We start from the raw sequence: 19,483 nt of genomic DNA, 5'->3' as shown, positions 1-19,483 counted from the left end.
GAGGAACTCTGCTCTTTCAGGGGTCTAAATTTAGTTCTGGGGTGGGTTTTTTTTCCCTCTCTCTCCAGAAAAGTCCTTGCTCGGAGATTAATGCTTTCCAAATGTTCCAGGGACTTTGGAAACATTTCTGATTGGCCAGACCTTTCTTTAAGATGAACGAGGAAGTGAGCGGATGGACTGACGAGGTCCAGGCATGGAGGACGATATCTAATGATATCACATCTTCATTATGCCTGCGGCCGCTACATCAGCTCTGATGGCGGCAGCAGCAGCAGGTAATGGCGTGCTGACCCTGCCCTTTGCTAGCCGTGCCACACACTGGGAAGGACTTGGACGGGCTGTGAGATACGTCTGCTGCTACAGCACAGAGGCGATATCAGAGCACCCTTGCTTGGGTTTTGCACGCTGCCATGATGAATGTGCGTCCCTGGGTCTCGGGGTTTGCTTTGGAATAAAATAAGCTTCCTAGAAAGAACTGCTCTTATTTCTTGTTTCTTGGTCAAATGTCCGTCTTGGTCTGCAGGTAGAACACACGAGGTGGCCGTGAGGTCATCAGTCCTGTCTCCTGTTAGCAAACAAATATAAATCTGATTTTCGGGGGGTTTATTTAATATTTTAAGCTCAATATTTCAGGGGGGGGGGGATCTGCCTCTCTTCTCCGAAACTGTACAGACTTCACAGACACTCAGGACATTAAGCAGCTTTACCAGATCATTTACTTTTACAACAGCCACTTCAGGGCACTTTTTACTCCCCCCCACCCCCTGCGCTCCTCCTGTCCTCATTATATGAACACAGAAGTTTCTCTTCCTTGCCTCTTCTTATCTCCTTACATATTTTATTCCGCGCTGCCATGTGTCCTTTGAAAAGTGGCCGTCGTCTCTCCTCTCTGGTCATCTGTGTGTCAGAGTTCCACAAACTGTCCTCCAACTGCAGCAGTTCTGCCCGTCCTCAGCCAATAAAGATAAGAGCAGGACGGCTGGAATGTGGAGCAGAGAGGTGACGGAGACGCGGTGGGCCAACGTAAACCCACATAAAGTCCAACACAACATTTCTGACTCTGTTTATCTCTGTTCATCATCCCGAAGGTCGCGGTTACTCTCCCCGACAATGTCTGCTGCTATTTCCTGAAGACTTTTACCTTTCATTTACATCAATCAGACAGTTTTCGCCTGGTAAATACCAGATTATGGTATTATTGTTATTATTGTGTGTGTGCGTGTGAACAATATTTATTTAGAGATTGTTGATCCTTGAGGACATTTTATTGTTCCTCTTTAATCCGTCAGGAGGTTTTGTATTGATTAAAAGATCATTCTTGTAGGTTACATTTGGTTCAGAATTATGTCAATTCATGAATTAATGCTGCATCAGTCAAATTCAATTTTCAATAAATATCTGAAATACTACACAGCACAAACATAAATAAATACAAACACAACACAGTAATGTTGTTATTAACATCAAATCAGTTTTTACTAGTAAATAATTTTCAATTTATTATCATAGCAAAAATTGATACCATACCATTTACTAATAATATATTTTTACAATGGTGGCATTTTCTTTTGAAACTTTTAGTATTTCTTCATATTTGATTATGTATAAAATAATAAATATTCCAGTATTCTGGTCAAATTTAGATTTTAAACTTTAGTCTTGAGTGTACAGTCTCAACCTTTCACAAGTCATCTCATGGCACATAATTAATCTAGATTAAAAATTTTCAAGGATGAATTATTGATTTGTTTGCCATTAAAGATGAAATTGAATGGAAGAGAATAAAAGATGATGAGAATATTTTTGGATGGTGAATGGCGAAGCAGGAGGAGGATGTAAGTCTCAGTCTCAGCTTCCAGGTTGATCCTCTCTTTATGCTTAGGCTGGGCAGAATCATCAACCAGGCCTCCCCCACACATCCACACACACACACCCACACACACACACACACACTCTCTCTCTCTCTCTCTGAGGGTGCTGTGCCCTGGTGGACCACCGGCGGGCTGGGCTCTAATGATTTCACAGCAGCAAATTTAACAGAGGGCGGCTGCTCTGTGTCAGACGAGCCCAGAGGGTCGAGAGCGGCCCACAGTCAAAACATCGACATAAAGGTTTGACCCTGAGGAAGGTGGAGGTGCAGACGGTTCAGACAGAGACTCCTCTAAAAGCATTTTAACACAGGAGGCTGCAGCCCTCCGCTGGATGAGCCAGTTTGGGATAAATGCGAGAGTCTGACCTGTAAGACATTTATGATCACTTGTATCAATAATTCCTTTTGGTGATTCTTTCCTGGTATTATATTTTAGATTTCTATCACCAGCCTATTCAATTTTCTTCTAAAATATGCAAATAATTCAAAGCTTATATTAGTATGCTTTCAAGGAGTAATGATGGTTGTTATGTTGTCTATATTTATGTGCACAAAGACAGTTTTTAACGAAAGCTGTGTAAATATCACATTATTCCTATATATGAAATCTCCCATTAACAACCTTTGTTACAGGGTGGAAAGTAGTTGAACCCCCAAAAAATCATGTACATCAGACTTTCAATATAACAATTAGCCAACAAACTAGTAATTGACACAAACATTCATGCCAGTTTCTGTTGAACCTACTAGGTTTTGGACTGATGATATAAATTAATTATTAATTAATAAATTAATCTTCTGTGTAAATTTACGTCTTGTTGGTATCTTAGCTTAGCTACCAGGCTGCTAACTCACTATCAATAGTAGTAGTTTCAAAGGTGGAAACAAGATTTTGACCTTTTAAATTCATGTGACAAACTAAATTCAATTAAATTTGTTTGATAATTTATTATATTGATTAATTAATTGACAAATTTCAGTATGATCTGTTTGATATCCTTGTGAACCAGGATTAATGATAACACATTTGAATAAAAATGCACGTGTGTGTCGGTTGTTTATAGAAACATTCTGTCGCTGTGTTTAGGTCATTGTGCTTGCACGTATAATTGGCCCACAGGCTCATAATGACAGAGGCAGCTAGTTAAAGTTCCTGCTTGTCCATTCATACCGGCCTCGCTCTCCAGCTCATTAAACTGCAGAATGGGCCACAGATGTGGAGTCGCCCATTAGTTTTACCTGGAAGGCGCTCTGGGTGAGGTGAAGTTCGGAAGTGAAGGTAAACACCAGGGCGAGGGCTTCGTTTCCCCGCCGTGGCCACCCAAGCTTTGCTCACTCTGCGCTCTGAGTTTGATAAGACGTCGTACTGCAGGTAGGGCACAATAAACACTTCTTATTGGGAAACTTTGCATTGCTTGGGAAGTGACATCATTTATTCCTGCTTGTTAGTCACCAATGTGATCTGAGGTGGTTTAATTCCTAAATTAGCCAGATGTAGATGAGGAGAAGGGCGTGAACGTTTCAAAGCTCTTCTCTGCATCGATCCCGAGTTCACTCCTGCTCCTTTGCTCTTTACTCATCACATCACCTGACGTCTGTTGGTCAGACCTAAAGATGGCGGCAAGACTTTGCACACACATGTCAAACACGCGACAGGCGCGACTTCTGCAGGTCCCCATCCCCGCTGCGGCGGTTCGTCTCAGCTGCGGTCAAACTGCCTCCTATCTGTAAAGGTCCTAAAATAGCCTGCTGGCTCTGTCCCGGCCAGCTCGGGCCTTGGTGATAGTGTCAGATCAGCCTGTGGAATGCAGCCACCGGCTCTCAGACCCTGATTGGATGCTTATCACGACCGTATCCTGTTGTTGGCTGACGGAATGACCTTTACGCTATCAGCGTGGCATGTAGGGCGAGGCAGCAGTAAACGAGACTTTCCCTCGTGCTTTTTTCACACCTTTAGGCTCCTTCTCAGCAAATATAACAAAACATCAGCTCATAAAATGTTTACTTCTTTTTTTTTTTTGGTGACAAGCACACAGATGTGTGGCTTTATTGTTTCTCGTTGATCCAGAAAAACACCTCCGAAGACCATCAGGGGCCATCAGAGACAGGTCCCAGGTGCCGGTCGGGGGGAGCAGAGGGAAATGCATTGCGTGCAACATCACCATGGAACACAAACAGAAGTCATCAAACCCTTTTCCACCACAGTACACACCTGGAGACCAGCTGACAATTAAAAACCCGTAAAAAAAAATCAAGGACACCTAGCACTACTTCATGAAGGCCCATCCAGAAAAATGCATAGATGCCTGATTTATTCCTGGGTGGAAAATGGTGTTCAGCTGTGCTAAATGAATCACAAAGCCTGGAACCGTACGCAGGGTGTGATGGAACATATGGTTCTGTTGGTCCCGTCCAAGTCCCAGGATTTATTCCTGCTCCACTCACCGTGAGGGTCCGGCGGAGCGGTGCCAGACCGACCGTCCTCGCTGCTTCTGTAGCTGCGTTCCTGTTACGGATGCACGCACCGGTTCTGGTATGACGTGTTCTGACCCGTGACAGCTGCGTGTAGACGTACGTGTTGATGTGCGAGCTCACCCTGCTGGAGACGGTGAGTTCCAGCCTGCGCGGGGACCTTCATGGATGCTCCACTCGGGCTTTCTTGCAATCCACATGTTTAATTTTGAGTTTTTGAATGGAGAATCTTGGGTTTGGCCACATCTGTCCCACCTCTTGTTGTGGTTGCGACATGGGCTTTGAGCTGTCTTTTTTTGTATCCCATTTTAGCAGCATGATCTCATCCTGAAGGATGTCTTTTAAGCTGGAAGGTGAATAATTTCAATTCTAATATCTCACTTGTATTTAGTGGGTGTGTAAGTGTGTTTTCAAAATTGTTTTTTCTGTTTATTCTTAAAGAACGTCTACTGACGCCTCACTATCTTTTCCCAAACATCTAATGATTGAATTCCTGATAAGACAGAGATCCCTGGAGAATTGTTGGGTGTAATTCTGAGGTCGGGACATAAATCTGAACATGAATGCTTTGCTGCTGCTCAGGTGGGGCCTCCTGTGGGAAAAATGCCGACGAAGGGCTTGGGGTCAATCTGGGCTAAGCCTCGCCGGTGCCAGTGGACCCCCTGGTTCCCCTGAAGAGCCCGAGACAGTGGTGACGTCAGGCCCAGGTCAAATACCCTGGAAGGAAAGGACATGGTCTTTGTCATCTCAAGAGCTGATGACATCAGGTAAGCTGTCAGAGGGCACAAACTCGCCCGCATTCGGCTCAAATCTGTCGGCGAGATGAATCGAACCCGATGACGTGGGTGCTGCCGTCGTGGCAAAAGAAAAGAGACAAAAACCAAAAAATCACCTGCGATCTGAGCTTTGCACATTGTTAATTTGATCAAAGAGAATCACAAACATACACTTAATCGGCAGGAAGTCATGAAATCGTCCTATTTTATTGAATTTACAGCTTTATGTTTATATTTATTTTGTGCAGTTTTAGAAAATGTGAAGTCTTTCAAAATGTTTTAATTGACCTGCAAACAATTCCTAATAAATGAATAAATACTATTTCCAAGATCTTAACCTGGAAATGTAAACTTTTAATGCAAAGTCAATAATCAGTGTCTTGTCACCAGGTAATTGATACAATTGGAATTTATCCATTGGCTATGGGGGATTTTCCTACTTGATGCTAATGCTAACATGGTGCTGCAGCCGTGAGTGGAGGTTCAGGTTTGGATTTGATCAATCTACAACGACTTTTGATGATCTTCATCCTGTGGTTTTTCTTCGGTGAGCTCGTGAGAGGAGCGATAATTGAAAAATGTCTTGATTTTGACCTCTGCTGCCCAGTTCCAGCACAGTTGGCTCCATCATAACATCTCCTCTCATCCTTCTGCAAGCGCTGACCGTTTGGCAGAGTGGACAATTATGAGTTTCTGTTCTTCTCATAATTGTTGAAAAACACGTGGAAGGTCAACCCCAACTCAACTAATAACTGCAGAAATTGTGAGAACTGGGTCTAGTAAAACTAAGTGCAGGTTTTTGGAGCTCGATTCGAGCGTGCTGCAACCTCTCTCTGCACCACTCTCCCATTTCCCGGCTTTTCCATGTCGACTTCGCTCTGCAGCCTCGTTCCTGAAGAAAAACAGACGCCTCCTCTACCACCGCCCTCCCCCCTCCCCGCCTCCGCCGGCTTTCTTCTACCCCCCTCTGCCCCTTGGGCTTTTTTTATGGCAGGGTTTCTAACACATGACCTCTGCCATGCATTAGACTGCATGTACACATCTATACACAAGCAAATAAAACAAGAACAGATAAAGAACCCAAGGATTTTTAAATAGGCCGATTGTGGCTGAACTCTCTGTGAAGTCGGTCCACCTCAAAATCCTTCTCTCTGTCTATTTTCAGCAACAATAATAACAGCATGAAGATTTACCCCTTCAAACACATTTGCACTGTAATCCAATCAAACAGCAGCAAATCCATCTTTGCCTCATGGAAATACCGATTTGGCTCCGTGACCACAGCGACAGTGTCGCCCTGAGTGGACGAGTGTTTCCTGTGGATCGTCCGCCTCACCGCTGTTATACAGGATGACAAGCTGTAATTCGGAGTGCACGTTTCTACCTCATTTGCATGTGGTGCATTCGTGCCGACCGCCACCAAACGGAGCGAGTTTCAGCAGCGGTTATTCTCAATCTAAATATCGGAGGTTGAATTGTGAGCGATGCTGGGAAGTGAGGCGCTCCGCACCACAGAGCTGCTGAGGCCTCCAGTGACGACGGGTTCGGGACTCTCAGGTGAGTGACATCCATTCTGCCTCCCAAACATCTGCGTCATCGCAAACTGGAACAAGAGAACAAACATCTGAGTTTGTTCTTCATGAGAGAAGTTCCAAAACACTCCGTTATAAAAACAGGAAGGAAACCGGGAAAAAGCATCCTTTGGGTGCGGATAAAAAATGAAAATAAAAAACCTGAAGATTCACTATTTACATAAATTGAAGAAAACACACAAATGTATACAATAATGTAAAAGATGAATATTGTATTTGCAATATATACATTTACTGATTTAGCCTGAGCTTTTAATGCAAAATTCAATCGCTACAGGTGATTATATTATATCTTTTAAAGAAATAAAAAGGTTGATCCCCAGAAGGGAAAAACGGGACAACCAGACGTGCTGGAAATGTAACTGAATTTATAAACTGCTGCTGCTACAGAGTGTCTGGCAACCCAAACTCCTCAAATAAACAATGATTTAAAAAACTGGAAAAGGCACTTCTGCAGGCCTTTTAGTCTGACACAAACAGCTTCTGCGAGGGGAAATTTTATCGGTCTGAGAGATATTAACAAGCATTCGATGCTCCATCAAACGTCTGGCAGAGTGAGGGGACGGCCGGCTGCACGCCACCATTGTGTTGGGCGACCTTAGAGTGGCTAAGTTTTCTTCTTCTCTGGTTGCTCAAATTTGCACCTCAAAGTGTTGCAATAAATTCTCCAGTCAGATTGGATCTTGGTGGCGGTTCATTTTAATGTAGCTACTGCCATCTACAGCACTGCAGCTTACTGCAAACTACAGTTCTGAGGTCATAGCTGCAGCCACAGAAACCCGGAATATTAAAGACTGTCAGAAGCGGACGGGAACTTCCTGGATGACGGCACTGGCGTCTTTCACGTGAGAGGTGGAGGAACGTCCTGGACCGCTTATAGTAGAGAAAAGATCCTAAGATCTTATTGGAAGTTTAGTATTGATCATGATCCTGTATGTAAACAGCAAACTGGGTGGGGGTGGGGCTTATTGCTTATTTACAGCCAGCTCGGTAAAAATGTTAAAAATAGATATTTAATTTTCTTAATTATTAAATTAAAATGAGCAAATGTGCCCACAGCCATACCCCCACTTTGATAATATTTTAGTGTGGTTTGAAGCTCAAATCCACAGTTGTTTTCGTTGTGCCCCCCCCCCCTCCTCAGCGTGCACACCCTGGGACCTCCCATGTCCGTGTGCAGCCCTGCATATAGATCTTGGATTATTTCGCCTGCCAGAGGGCACACGCGAAATGAAGCTCTATGATAAATGAGCCTGCGCTGAAGCTCAAACACACATGTGCCTGGTACACTTGAAATCCAAGCTCAACTCCCCCCACAAGCATTTTTTTTACAAATTAATCCAAGAGCACCATGAAACACAGCAGAGAAAGAAAAACACCAATTTTCACTTCCTGTCACACTCTCATTAACTAATCAGACTAATCATCTTTTCCTATTTGCGCTTTCAAATTCTACCTGATGCTGGTTTTTGTGTTCGTTTGGGAATTTATTGACACTAGAAAAGGTTCATTTATAAGCTGTTACTATAAACAACCACTCTTTTTTCACTCAGTAAATGAACAACATCCACACACACATACAGAGTTTTTAAGAAAATTGAGGTTGAAATAATGGTTTAAAATCAATTTTAAAAACTTTAGTGGTTTGGCTTTGTCCTCTCTTTAATTAAGGTCAAAACATAAGAATTAATGACTGATTCAGGACAAAATTATGGATGTTTCTGTAGGTTTGCACGACAATAATCCCATTTATTACATTAAATCTGAATTGTAATAATTCTTTAAAACCTATTAGGAGACAAATAACAATATAATACTAAATATTAAGCCTTGCTCCTCCCTCTCCCTCCCTCCTGTTGTTTTCTGTTCTTATATTTTTCTTAGCATGTTTTCTTGCATCAGCTCTGGAGTTTCCTCAGTTCTTTGGGATGCTGAGGAAAACGATTAATGGTCACTTTTGCTCTTGAATGTAGAGGCAGTCCAGCATTTGCATTTAGGGTTGTTTGGTTTAGGATTAAGGTTAAGTCGGTGTTTCTTAAACAGTTGTGTGCACAGACATAACTGTGACCTGCTCACGACGTCCACTGGCTGGAAGACAGACGGCCGTCCCTCCGCTCGTCCCCCCAATCTCTACTTTCTCAAATCAGTTTGCTTTCCAGACCTACAGTGAATCTATAAATTGTCCCTCCCTGTGCTCTCTGCCACTCCCGCGTGCTTTTAACCACGATTAAGTGTGAGTTCATGAATCTGATGAATGTGAAGGCAGTAAGCTGCGTTGCTACCTCGCTTCACGCTGTCGATATTTTTCCTGCCGCGGCATTATTTCATTCTGGATTTGGTCTCTCTTACTGCCTGTGATGGAGCGCCGGGACCTCATCTGCGTGTGCAGATGTGGAAGCGACTGTGTGTTTGCCTGACTGCCTGGCTGCATGTGAAAGTGTCTCCTCCCTATAAGCCGCCTCGCGAGGGTTATATATCGTTTATTTGTGAGGAGGATTACAGCGTTTTGGAGCCCATAATCCATTCTCGGTTTTAAACACACCCACGCTCCTCCTCGAGTCTACAGCCTGTCCTCGGGCCTGAACTCTGAACCCGCGGGTTCCCCTTCACTTGTGAGAACTTAGCAACCATCCAACCCCCCAAAATATCTCGACCGCCCCCGCCAGGCAGCAGTGGAGATGGGGTGCGTTGTTTTACGGTGTGATCCGTCTTGTGTGTCCCAGCCAAATCCTATTTTTACGGCTTGCTTATACATTCCTGCCGCAAATGGTTTACATACCAAGGCAGGGAGCCGTTCTAAATCAGCTGGCAGCTCCGCGCAGCTGGGACAAGGTGGAAACCCTGTCATCAGCCAGCCTCACCGGCGATTAATGAACTCCAAATTAAGATAATAACATCTCGGTCTGACCTGGACCAGCGGATTACATCACTTCTACGGAAATTCAATTTCGACTCTTGTCGCTCTCAGTCAGGCGCTGTTTACCCACCTTGTTTTTCACCCCGCCAGTCCTGAGAGCCCATTCATGAAATCGGTGGCATGTTTTTCCCATTCTCATAAGGTCCTTCAGTGCCGAACAAACACCACTGAGTGAAGCCGGAGAGGTTGTATAATGAGGAGAGGAGATGGAGCGTGATGGCCATTCAGAGCCCCCAGCACAATCCACACCAGTGTTTGAGACAGAGACCCTCAAGTGCAACCACACAAATCCTCTGTTACCTACTCAGTTTTAAAACCTTGTTTCATTCATGTTAGCAGCTCATAAATGGGCGCCCACCGCCTCGGCAAAAACATGCTGAGGCCCTCCACTTTCATAAGATGCAATCTGCTGCAGGGCCCTGATCGTTACCCTGGGGTATTTTCTGAATAGTGGACGCTTTGATTTGAGCAGAGCGCTCGGCTGTCAATCATGACATGTCACCCCGTTTTATGGAATCTAATAAATAAAAGCAAACCGATCGGAGACGTGGACACATCCTGTTTCAGCGTGGCTGTGTCCACGCTAATCTGGTTCTGTTCCACCTCAGAATTCATCTCTGTCTGCACGAAGATGCTTGGAAACGCATCCGTCACGCTGGCCGACGAGGCAAATATATGAAGATGATGGCTGATTCCATATAGGGATGGACGTAAAGATGGCCGAAACATTATTAGCGTCCTGTGATTGTGTGCATGAACGAGTTTAGATGTCCAAATGTAGCAAATGGACAACTTTGCCAGCAACATTTGTAGATTTTTTATGCTTTAGGTTAGAAAGAATCACACAGAAAACACCAACCATTCAGGCACAACACCATCATGCCTGTGGACATTCCTGTTTGATTACGCGTGCCACGTAATTCTCATGATCGCGGTGCCGAAAGATAACATAGTTTTCCGATGTGATAATTTTCCAGCCTTGTGAAATCCTGTCTGGGAGTGTTGGAGTCCAGCTTGTGGTGTTCTGCAGGCATCTGATAAGGCTTCAGACACATCATTTCTGACTCCAGCTCAACTTCCTGAGTCAGAGCTCGCTGTTGTGACCCGTTACCTCCAACCTCTCTGATGCGCCAGCTCAGTCTCTGCTGTGGGCGGAGCCTCAATGCGGCATCCACGACGTCCGTGCAGAATCAAAATGGCGTAAGTCGAACCTGCATGTGAGGTTCATCGCATTTGCCTGATTTGCAAATGTAGCGAGCAAAAATGATAAATCCGCCGAGAGAGGAAACTGTTTTACTGTCAGGGTCGATTTCAAATTTTAAGGCCCACACACGTGTTTGACCATAAATCATGCTCGTTTCGACTGAAATGGCTTCTCTTTGGTGAGGTGATATCAGCTTTTTCCAAGAGCCTGTTTTTAAAAAAAAAAATAAAAAAATCTGCTCACAGCTGTATTCAATCTTGGGGATGCAAACATCTGTATGTTGCAAAACATTTTCTTATTCTTTTTAACCTTGTTAAAAGTAGCAACAAGGCTACGTTCACTTTTCCTGGATGATTGTGTTTCGTCAGTTACTGGTGCCTAAATTTGTTCAACCCTGCCGTCTTCTACCTGCTCTCCTGTTGTTGAAACATCAGCAACGATGGAGGAAAGTACAGAAGTCAGATTTGGGATTTCACTGATATTTTAGGAAACGTAACAACTTAGAAGGACGGTGGGTTACATTCAAGACTACAAACGGTCACAACGAGCTGCCTGCAGTTTCAGTGGGACGCCAGAAACACTCTTGTTGTTGCGTTAGCAAGTTGCTGTTTTGAACCGAATCATATCCAGTATAACGCTGCAAAAATGTGGAATGAAGCGGAGTCAAAACAAGCAAATGTAATAATTTATAAGCAAATTTTTATGTAGCTAAGCAGCATAACTCTTTTATGTATAGTTCTTATTTTCTTTAAACCTCTTTTTGATTCTACAAGTTGCCCAGAACCCCACCAGAAAGTGCTGTCAGCAATTTTCCCACGAACTGCAGAGATTTAAAACTGCAAATCATTCCATTCACATAACTGAATATGGCACCGTATATCACGCTGCGATGTTTGCAGTGCTGTTAAATTATTAGCCCATTTTTTCATCCTCCCTCTCACTCCCAAAACTCCCTTCTGACGGAGTTGTTTCAGTGATGTGAACAGAAAAATATGTCAAATTTCTACATTGCGCATCCGAACCTCCCTGGCACACGCACACACACACACACACACACACACACACACACAATCATCCTTTCCTTGCTTCAAAAAATGTTTTTTCTTACATGTGGGAGAAGAAGAAGAAGAAAAAGCTTCTTAAAAGTCTTTAAAAAAAGGATGTTACCTCATTAAAGAAGCAGCCATAAATCTGTCTCCCTCTTCAGCAGCACTGCTCCACATCTGGCCATTCACTGCAGCCACTCATTGTTGCTCATTCTTGCTGAGACCTGGATGGGATTTATGGTTCCTTCTGCTCGTGTCACATGTTGTTTAGTCCTGTTCCTCTGTCAGCGATCTCATGCTGGTACCTTCCCTGCCTCATGTTGGGGATTTGATCCACAGCCCAAAGTTCTCTGTCCCTGAAGCTCCGACAGAGCCGGAGCTGTGAAACATGCTTATTTGGCTCAGCCATGAAGGTGTGAACGTCGGCTGTCTTCGATGATTCTCCCCTGGAGATTAACAGGAAGCATTGGATTAATAATATCTGCAGCAAAGCTAAAGGGTGCTTCCTTTTCTTCCAAAATTTAATTTGAATGATGGTAACATTTCACATGTGGTGATTTCAGTCAAAGTCTTCAAAAACACTCATATAACGTTGTAATAACGCTGAGTTTAAAGGGATTTCCAAATGAGTTGTAGGTCAGGGGGCAAAGTTATTTTTATAGAATGGGTCTAAAAGGCCTGTACCACCTTATTTTATTAAATCTATTTCTGAGGTAAGTTCTTCGTTATAAATATAATTGTTGCCCTTTGGCTAGTTTGTAAAAGTTGCTGCAGAAGCAATAAACAACTTTAGTTCAAGGGAGAAAAAACTGTTTTATTTGTTTAGTTTTAAATTTTATGTTGAAAAATAAGTGAATGCACACGGCCGTACCATCTAAAACATTATTGCATCAATATTCACAGTTGTGTTTCTTTTTTTATTTGGGATGTGGGTACAACTCACATACCTTTAAAACAATATAACATTTAGCTTAGCCTAAATTCTTGCATTTACAAACAACGATGCAAACCTCTATACGTAAATAGAATTACAGTTGCGGCTTCATCGATTAATTATTTTTTAAATGTTACTCGTATGTTGGTTCGACTGCTTCAGAAAAGATTTATTGCCTTTAGCCACCAACAAAATATCTTGGTAATAATTAGCTATACAACTGTTTAGCATTTTTCGGCTAACAATCGCCACATTCTGATTTAAAAATAAATAAAGGAACATTGCAGTAAAACCCAGTCATGTCAGTGTAACAGTATATAATTCCTTTGAAAATACTAAAGAGCAGAAAAGCAATATGAAGGTAATGCTATTATTGTAATATATATGTGTGTGTGTATATATACATATATATGAATTGTTTGATGTTTTCCAAAATGATAAGTGAACACATGTCCTTCAAGCACCTTCACAAATATCTTCATGGTCACTCTGTTACGCAACGGAACACTACCTTATAAGGAGGACAAAGATGCTTGACCAGATTTTGTTGTTTTGTTTTTCCATCTCTGGTTCTACTTTATAACCAAATGTGGAGGATCCTCCTGGGCAGGCAGGCATCCACTGTCTTCTCCCACGGTCCCTCGCAGCCAATAGATCAGTGTAAAAGCAAAGCTGTGACGTCGGGTCATGATATACTATGACTGGTCTTTGAGAGTGCGTACAGGTCGGAATCTCTCTGTACGTGTAGACAGAAGCACTGAGGTCGCGGGCTGACACACACTGCCAGACGCTTCCAATTACATGTGTGTATCTGTCAGGGGGCCCTTCGAGCTTTGCCCTTTATGAAAACAACGAGCGGCACCAGAGCACGCGAGGCCGGCTGCGGTCTGGATGTCACCGGGCTGCCCGGCTCGAACCCAGAGAAGCTTTCTGCACTCATCCAACAGCTTCTCCTTGCATCAGAATCACTGCGATGCAGTAAATCTTCTGAAATTAAAGTGAACATCAGAGAACCCTTCAAAATTAGTATTAAATAGTATTTTCTTTTCAAATCCTTATTTTCTATCATGTATGTTTGAAGGCGATGAGGCAGCATATGGTTCAAACACTGTTTAATGGAATGATGGTGACCCATTAAACAGTTGGAAAGTTAACAGTGTGCTTTTTAAAAGTTTCTCATCTCTTTAAATGATCACGCATCACTTCAGAAATTTGATTTGTCCTCTATTTGGTTCAATTATTTCTGCCACTAACAACACACTAGCTAGCAAAAATGGGTGACTAATAATAAGTGACCTCATGTTCGCCCTCTGGTGGCAGGATGGTGTCATCTGATCCATTAAAACTGGGAACTGGGAACACCGACAGGTGTCCTCAGTTGGTATTAAAGTGTTTGGACTAACTTCATTTTGGAACAAGATTTTAAAGGAATTGGAGGATCTCGTCGCTCCTGCCAGCCCTTCAGCTCTACATCCGCCACAGACTCTGGCTTCAGATGATGTCACCAGGGCAAAATGGCGGCACTCATTTCAACTGATGGAGCGCCATTTTCTGTAAAATGGCAACACATCCTCCAGCTTTCGCCAAATCAATTAGCTCATTGTTGCTCATTTTAAAAAGAATCATGTGGTTTAGCAGAAGCGTGGATGAAATTCAAAATATTTCTTGACATTGTTGGCTAAAGATGCTCTTTTTGGAGGGATTAATTTGACGCGTTCTTGTTCTTCCCCCTTTGTCCCGTCAGATAAATCCCGTGTTCCTACCTCACGAGTCCACGGTGCCATTTGAGCAGCAAATATCCGAACATCTTCCTTCTACTCTCTGGGTTTTAACGGACTGACGGATGATCTCGCTCCCCCTCTTCACGCTCTGACTTTCATAAATCTGAATTACAACCAAATTGACTTTGCATTTGCACCAACATGTTTTTTCCATCACTGCTCAGACTTGGTGCGGCCTGTTGGAGCTTCACAGATCATCATCAACGATGACCTCAGCTCAAATGATTTTTTTAACAACTGAAATCAATTCTTTTTTTTTTCTTTGCTTTGGAAACGTACACACATTTAAATTATGGTTTGCATGACAAGAAATATAAGGATTTTCTTGAATTGCATCCATGCGGTGATTTAGATCTTACCATTTATTGATTTTCCTGGGTTGTGGGGAGGAGTGGGTGTTATCCAGCCTTCTGCAGGAAAACAAAAGAGTTTGATGCTTTTTTCAGGCACATGGTGCCACGGCGGGCTGGACTCCTACCTGCTCAGCATCAGCTCGTAAGCTGGATACCTCATAAACCTAAATAGAAGAGTGAATTCTTGCCAACCTCAGCAGTATTTTCACTGAGGCAGGTCTTGAATCAAAACATGTCTGCTCCGATACACACTGGGGACCATTTTACACTCAGCACACTGACCCGTCATCACAATAAAAACCAGTGCGTCACCAAAGCGTACTTTTGCGGTTTCTTTCATCCACAAAGGTTCCTTTAATCTGCACCACGTGGTTATTATTGTAACCGTGATTCCATTTTTCCATGTCATTCCCCATCTCTCTCATCATTTCCTTTCCATCAAAGTCAAAACATTGCACAAAAAAAATACACAACAAAGATGAAGAGGTCAAATAAAAAGGTGTAACTCACCTCAAATTGTAAAATACAATGAAATAATGGAAAATCAGGCGAACCGATTCAAGATTCCACTTTGAATTTAAGATTGTTTTCAAAATTAGACTAAAGCATAGTCTAAGTCTTGAATAAAGCAAAAATATTTCTGGTTAGCACCATTTTAAAATCAAGGTTTTGTTCTTCTATTTTACAGCAACACACACATATATAAATATATATACATTTCCAGACAAATTAGTCTGCTTTGAAGCAGGTAAAAACAAACAAACTGCAACTAAAGATTGTTCCAGAATGCATAAAGGGTGTCTTTGCATGAACCTATAAAAATGTGTGTGTGTGTGTGTGTGTGTGTGTGGGTGGGTGGGTGGGTGGGTGGGTGTTTGTGTGATTTCCACAAAATGTGACCAGATAAAATAAACACACAATAAATAAATAGAAAACTATGTTCAATCATCACATCAAGAGTAAAGTTTTTAACTCCAAAATGACAAATTTTTAGAACAAAACTTCAACATTCATATTTTACCTCACAAACTACACAGTTTTAAATGAAATAAACTACGTTGGAAGCCATTTACTAATGAGCTTGATCAATTAATAAATTTAAGAATGATTTAGTTTTATCTAAAGATCAGCCTCTCCTGAAGTGACCGCAAACGTGATTTTGGATCCACTCCACCCTGTTTTGGGGTGTCTGACCCTCTTCGTGGAGTCCAGTTGGGCCTTCTAATCACCTGCACCAGGAGCCCTTTGCTTCCTCTCCACGGGGCAGGAATAAACTCCTCGCTGGCTGCAGCTTTAATCACATCACGGCACCTCCGGTTCAAACAGGCCACGCTCGTGCTGTCAGCTGCCGCGCTCTGAGCCCATCAGCCGAGGCTCGGAAAACTGCGACGTGCTGCGGCTTCAAAGCTGCTGCTCGTCTGGCTCACGCCACAACCAGTTACAGTAGTGCAGAGCAGACCGCCGCCGCACAAAGGAAGCTTTGCTTTAATGTTATCAGAGGCTGATCCTCGTCTGTAATGATGCTGTATTTCCCTGCCTGTCTGACAGTGGCCTTATGGCTTCTATAAGCAGGCCCTAATACAACTACACACCATTAGAGAGCCACTTTTATTGTGTTTCCAGCCCAACAGAAGCCCATTCATCTGCTGCGAGATGGATGGCTCTTGTTTTTTCTGATCATCAAGATGAATGAGTTTATGCTTCCCTCTGGCAGCAGGAAAGATGGAGGGCTGAGCATCATTCTGCATCAGGGCAAAATGCAAAAAATCTTTTATCAGAATCGACTTTTTTTTTTCTCTGTCAGGTTGCATTTGCAGGAAAATTTGAACTCTGATCAAATAAACTCTGAAAAAAGACTGGTTTCTTTTATTACGCTTCGCGTTCTCCCTGTTGTCACTCTACCGACCACTGATTCAATACAAATATTCTCTGCCTTCAGTCTTTCTGCTTTGAATTCAGAAACCAGCCAAATAGGTCAGAATTTTCAGCTTTTTACTAGAGGTAAATCCAAAAAATGACAAGTCTTCACCTGCAGACCTGTAGACAATCAGAGCAACATTCAAACCCCAACCTGGAAATTATTATTCCCACTCGCACTGGAAATGTCATAAATCCTGTCAGCTAAACCAAATACTAACCAATAAAAACAGTAATATAAGAAATGGCACATGATTTTATGTGATTCCATGTATGAAATCATAATTTATGTGCTGATACCACTCAAAAGCTCATGGCCAGAACAAGAACCGTGTCAATCTGTTATCACCTAAAAGATTGTGACTAAAATAAAAGTAGATCTCTTCAGCTCACTGTTTTATTAAAAACATATCATACATGGACGTCTGCTTTTGTCAATATTGGTTTGTATTTATGGAACACACCCTGCCTTTGGGGTCATCATATGAAGTCAAAGTTAACATGGAACACGAAGCAGAATCACACGTGGTTTTTCAAACTTGTGAGCTTGAACGCACCCCTGTGAACCCAAGCCACCGTTATATAATCGGAGCAAAAGAAGCCTTCTTTATTTTAATGTCAGGTTGGGATGGAAGGTGTCAGAACGTGTTTTATTATTTCCTTTTTTCCCCTCCATTGCAGGAATAAATAATGTACAGGGGCACGTCCTCATCTGGAGCTCTGATAGTGAAAGTGTTTGCAGTCTGTTCAGCGCTCCCTCACACATCTGAGGACACACACTGACAGTTATGGCATGTAGCTCTTTATCCAGGACTAACAGCTCCGTCTGCTCCCACCGTAAAGTCTTTATCAGGATCATTCGGACATTCCTCTCCCCTCGGCTCGTCGGCTCTTTGGTTTATTTGAAACAAGAGTTGTAAAAATGTTCTGAAGCCGGTCCTGCTGCGGGGTCAGACTGCCTGACGAGGCTTTGATGAACAACTGTAATGGCTGTGCACCACCGCCACCATGCCCCCATCCTCATCCGTATACCCCACCAAGAAAAAAAATCCCTAAATCTAAACGGGGGCTTTGATGTTCCTGGATGGTGCCTGTTGTTATTGTTTGAATCAGGCCTTATCACTGCAGACCCCCACCAACACCACCCACCCGCCCCCGCACCCTCTACCCAGCAGCCCCCCTCACGCCCTCACGGGCACCCAGGACTGTGGGCACAAGTTTGTCAGAGCTGATTTTATTCCTTTGATTTCCATTAAGTAATCCTTTTTGTTGTTCTTTCTTCTTCTTCTACTTCTTCTTCTTCTTCTGTCCGCAGTACAGCCAGGCTCCCTCTGATAAGGATGATGGATGGGGCAGAACTCTGGCTCCAGCCAAGACCGGCAGCTTCCTGGGAGCTGAGAGATACTGAGGGGGAGGTGGGGGAAGGAGGGGTGGGGCTGTGTTGGGTCACGGGCAGGAGGTGGAGGAGGTGAAGGGGGGGGGGCTCCTAATGATGAAGGGGGTTGCTTGCTGACAGTGCTGCTCGTATACTTAAATATTACTTTACATTTTAAAACACAAACAACTGAAAAAAAAATTCATTTTAAGAAGCATTTTGATAGCGCGCGCTTGTGTGTGTGTGTTTGTGTGTGTGTGTGTGTCTGTGTGTGTGCGCGGGATGTGCCATCAGGAGGAATTTAATTTTGTATGTGCATATTTTTTTTGTAAGACGGTAAAAAGTGAGATAAGTTCAGCCTTTTGGGTTCATTTGGACACTTGCTTATAAAACATGTCAGCCAGAGCTTCATAGACAGACAAGATCAACGGTGTATTTAAAATGGAAAATATTTTGGTTTGCAACCTTTTTAGTTCCTAACGGACTCTCCGTATCCAACATTTGCATTCTCCCCCTTTTGTGTCTGTCCAGGAGTCACAGATTGTGGACGACAGTCTCGCATTAGGACGATTTCTGGAAAAATAGGTGGATTCACCAGTGTGGAATTTCCCTTTGATGTTTCTTTGATCATGTGACATCGCCAGTTTTAACCCATTTTTCATGAGCTGAACACGATTATGATTTGAGTGAGAATCTGCATCTAAATTTCACCTTAAAAATCTTCTTCTGTCAGCTTTTTGTGATGGTCCAAAGGTTGTAACATGTTTGTACTTTATAAATCACAACCGGGGGTGGGGGGGGGGGGGGGGGGGGGGGTTGTCATCATCCATCGAAAACAGAAAGGAGCCCCTCTGATGCACAAGGCCTTGATTTTTATTAATATACTGCTCTTGCTGGAAGACCTGTTTCTTTCTTCTGCCATCAGACCTTAAAGCTTCAAAAAGCCGCTTTTATTCCCAGAACAAAAAGTCCAGAGGCGATGACGTCCGACCTCATCAGGAACTTTATTTTAGTGCCTGACTCATGTAGTCCGACCGGAACAAACGCAAGTGCATAAACTATCCTGAAGTTATGTCCTGACTTGCCTTTTTTTAAAGATGAGTGATGTTTGGTTTACTTTGCGCGGCAGAAGCGTCAGGTCACATGGCTTGTTTGTGGAAACTATCCGCTATCTCCTACTGTAACCCTGCGGCCACACGTCTCCAGCCCGCTGGAAAAGTGCGGTAATGATTTGTTTGGATTTTCA

At 43.1% G+C, this 19,483-nt stretch overlaps 2 long non-coding RNA genes across 4 annotated transcripts; one reads left to right on the top strand and one right to left on the bottom strand.

Moving 5' to 3' along the window:
- Positions 1-856: 856 nt before the first annotated feature.
- Positions 857-12,125, bottom strand: LOC115252816 (uncharacterized). 3 transcript variants are annotated; one of them, XR_003891148.1, is made up of 4 exons: positions 11,999-12,125; positions 6,629-6,721; positions 3,110-5,059; positions 857-2,236 (listed from the first exon to the last, which is right to left on the bottom strand). It is a non-coding gene; the product is annotated as an uncharacterized lncRNA (long non-coding RNA). The 3 variants fall into 3 exon arrangements; XR_003891149.1 differs by lacking the exon at positions 6,629-6,721 and having other exon boundaries at positions 3,110-3,236; positions 3,324-5,059; positions 11,999-12,117; XR_003891147.1 differs by lacking the exon at positions 6,629-6,721 and having other exon boundaries at positions 11,999-12,117.
- A 5,898-nt stretch (positions 12,126-18,023) lies between these two features.
- LOC115252817 (uncharacterized) lies at positions 18,024-18,901 on the top strand. The gene is made up of 3 exons (XR_003891150.1): positions 18,024-18,083; positions 18,178-18,277; positions 18,769-18,901. It is a non-coding gene; the product is annotated as an uncharacterized lncRNA (long non-coding RNA).
- The last annotated feature ends 582 nt before the right edge of the window (positions 18,902-19,483 follow it).

The sequence above is a fragment of the Takifugu rubripes genome, chromosome 15, assembly GCF_901000725.2.
Source record: "Takifugu rubripes chromosome 15, fTakRub1.2, whole genome shotgun sequence".
Taxonomy (NCBI): Eukaryota; Metazoa; Chordata; class Actinopteri; order Tetraodontiformes; family Tetraodontidae; genus Takifugu; species Takifugu rubripes.
This window is presented reverse-complemented; position numbering and strand designations above follow the sequence as displayed.